Raw genomic sequence first — 3,789 nt, forward strand, 5'->3', positions numbered from 1 at the left:
TTGCCAAGGAGTGATGGGGCCGGATGCAGAGCTGGGAACCCTATTGGAGAGTCACTGTGGAAAATAGGGTATTGGACCAGATAGGCTTTTGGCCTGATCTAGTAGGGATTTTCTTATCTTTTGGGATAGAAGCTGCCAGTAGGGTTGCCAGGATGATCCTATCCGAGAAAACACACATTTACCTTTCCAAGTCCCAATAAAGACAAAAGAACCAAGGTAAGAAGGAGTCTGTGTTGGCAGTGTGGACTTTAAAAGTATATTCTTCAAACTGCAACCAGACACCTCTGCCATGAAAACAGCATAGGGAGCTTTAAAGCAATCAGTAAAGCAAAGCTACTCAGATTGATGTGTGCGCTACCGGTTTCCTCTTGAGCGCAATCAAACGGCTCCACTGGCAGAAACAAACATCATTTGTTTCAATAAAGTTCACAGTCGTTCACACTGGAAGAAGCACTCTGTTTAAAAACAGGCATGGGATAAGCCAGGACTATGGCTATTACCTTCTCTCCAGACGTTTAATACTTTCATCATGGCCGCCAGAATTTCCAGAGCTGGAAAAAGAGAGGAAGGCAACGAAGACGATTAGGGGGTTAAAGCACCTTCCCTAGGAGGAAAGGCTGAAGAGTCGGGGACTTTTCAGTTTAGAAAAGAGAAGACTAAGGGGTGACCCACGAATCCAAATGAACAAGTCTGACCCAAGTATTTTTTTTTTTGGTGCTCTGGGCAAACGATGACCTTGGTACCCATATAATTCAGCATTCCATGTTCTACACTGGCTAACCAGATGTTTTTGAGACAAAAAACATCAGACAAAGGGCGCAGCTGCGCCCACTATGAACCCCATGCAAGTGGCATTGCGACACACACAGCCTTTGCATATGGAGGTTACGTTCCAGCCTCTGACAACCCTCTCCTCCTCCATGACTACCTCTAATCCTTGCTAAGAAACTCACTCTAGTAACCATCAGGACAGGTTTTTCTTGATCAACATGTACCTGCAGTGGAGAAAAGTATACCAACTAGCGTATGACATGGAAGATACTGTTTCCAGGGTCAGGTCTTGGTTTCTACAGTATGAAAGAAAGCAGTGGAAAGGAGAGGAGCGGCCATGAGGGAGGGCTGGTCCGCGACCCACTTTCAGAGGCTTTGCGTCCCACTTTTGGGTCCCGACCCACAGGCTGGGAAACACTGCTCTATGGGAAATGTGGTAGCTTGCTGGGTGACTTTGGGCCAGCCACCCACGCTCAGCCTAGCCTACCTCACAGAATATCTAGATTCGAGTCCAGTAGCATCTTAGAGACCAACAAGATTTTCGGGGTAGAAGCTTTCACAAGTCAAAGAGAGTTAAGTGTCGTGGTTAAGTGCACGGACTCTAATCTGGGAGAACCAGGTTTGATTCCCCACTCCTCCACATGCAGCTGCTGGTGTGACCTTGGGTCAATCACAAGTTCTCTCAGAGCTGTTCCCTCACAAGCAGTTCTGGAAAGAGCTCTCTCAGCCCCACCTACCTCACAGGTTGCCTGTTGTGGGGAGGAGAAGGGAAAGGAGATTGTAAGCCACTCTGAGACTCCGCGTGAAAGGCAGGGTATAAATCCAATCTCCTCCTCCTCCTCCTCAGCTTTGACTGAACTAAACATTATTATTTGACTCTCGAAAGCTTATACCTTGAAAATCTTGTTGGCTTCTAAGGTGCCATGGGACTCCAATCTAGCTGTTCTACTGATGACCAAAATGGCTACCCTCTGACACTACCTCACAGATCGGTTGTGAGAATAAAATGGAGGAAAGGATGATGACGCAAGTCACTTTGGGTCCCCCACTGGGGAGAAAGGCAGGGTCTAAATCAACTAAGATGATGATGATGATAATGATAATAATAATAAAAGAAGAGTTGGTTTTTATATCCCGCTTTTCACTAGCCAAAGGAGTCTCAGAGTGGCTTACAATCGCTTTCCCTTCCTCTCCGCACAACAGGCACCCTGTGAGGTAGGTGCCGCTGAGCGAGCTCTGAGAGAAGTGCTCTTGAGAGAACAGCTCTGAGTGACCGGTGACTGACCCAAGGTCACCCAGCTGGCTTCATGTGGAGGAGTGGAGAATCAAACCCGGTTCTCCAGATTAGAGCCCGGCACTCTTAATCACTACACCAAACTGGAGTGATGTTGGAGCCATAGGATCCTACCCAGTGCAGTACGAACTTATTGGGTGCCCCAAAATCCTCTACTGGCAGCATGTGTTCTGTGGCATTCGCTTAGGGTTTCCTCAGCAGCCAGGGCACTGTGGGAAATGATATCTCAAGATTTGGGGGGGGAAATGTTGACGTTAAAGCCACTTCATTAGACTGCCCCGGCCACAGAGGTCATTTCGGGGGGAATCGTGGGGGGTCGCAGTTCCCCCGGGTGAAGTATGGGGGGGGCACATGACGAAGCCCCGCACCCTACTTCCGGCTGCCCTGCTTCCGGCCCTCATTCAGCCAGGAGGAGGCAGGAGTATCCTCCAGATTAGAGCCTGGCACTCTTAATCACTGCACCAAACTGGAATGATGCTGGAGCCATAGAATCCTACCCAGTGCAGTACAAACTCATTGGGTGCCCCAAAATCCTCTGCTGCCAGCATGTGTTCTGTGGTATTCGCTTAGGGTTTCCTCAGCAGCCAGGGCACTGTGGGAAATGATATCTCAAGATTGGGGGGGGGGGGGGTTGTCTTTAACTAGCTCTTTTTCTACGAAACGACCCCTGCCCGGCCATATCCTGTAGGGATCATTTCAGAAGTCCTGCAATTATACATTAGGAGAAGGAGGCTCTGGTCTAACCCCTACCAAGGACCTCTGGGAGTTTCTACCTCCTCCCTTTCAGGAAGAACACCATGTAAGAGAAAGACCCACTTGGACCCAGGAATAGGTAAGCTATAATGGGAATTAGGAAGAACTTGAGGGCAATTGAGGCTTTTCGGGATGAGAAATTGCTGAAGTTTGCTCCCACTGGATCTGTAGGCATCATCTGGTGTAGCTTTTCGGGTCGCCGGATAACATTTATGTATCAAGCTGGTGTTCAAAGGCAGAAGTGGACTGAAAAGTTGGCAACCTTCAAGCCAAGCCTCTCCCTCCCTCCACTCCAGCCTGCTGCCAAGTCCTCATACCATGCCTCCCAAATTTATTTTGCTTTTTGGATTAGTATCTGAGTGTGGGTCAGATTTAGCCCAGGGACTGTCAGTTGCTGATATTCTGCTGAACATAGGACATATATAACCTGTGACATACCAAGCCAAATGCAACCTGACAACCGTGTAGCCAGTTTTCATAGACCAGTTTAACAGCAAGCGGGATACTTGGGAGGGGCCCTGGCTCAGTGGTAGGGCGGGAGGTCCCAGGTTCAATCCCCGGCATCTTCAGTTAAAAGATCTGGCAGTAGGTGATAGGAAAGACCTCTTCCTGAGACCCTGGAGAGCCATTGCCAGTATGAGTAGACAATAGAAGAAGAAGAAGAAGAGGAGATTGGATTTATACCCCACCCTTCACTACCCAAGGGAGTCTCAGAGTGGCTTACAAACTCCTTCCCCTTCCCACAACAGACACCCTGTGAGGTAGGTGGGGCTGAGAGAGCTCTTGACAGAAACTGCTCTTTTTCAAGGACAGCTCTTATCAGAACTATGGCTTCCCCAAGGTCATCCAGCAGGCGCAAGTGGAGGAGTGGGGAATCAAACCGAGTTCTCCCAGATTAGAGTCTGTGCACGGTGTAGTGGTTAAGTGCGCGGACTCTAATCTGGGAGAACCGGGTTTGATTCCCCACTCCT

Source organism: Gekko japonicus, unplaced genomic scaffold (genome assembly GCF_001447785.1).
Source record: "Gekko japonicus isolate JY-2015 unplaced genomic scaffold, Gekko_japonicus_V1.1 scaffold7402, whole genome shotgun sequence".
NCBI classification, from domain to species: domain Eukaryota; kingdom Metazoa; phylum Chordata; class Lepidosauria; order Squamata; family Gekkonidae; genus Gekko; species Gekko japonicus.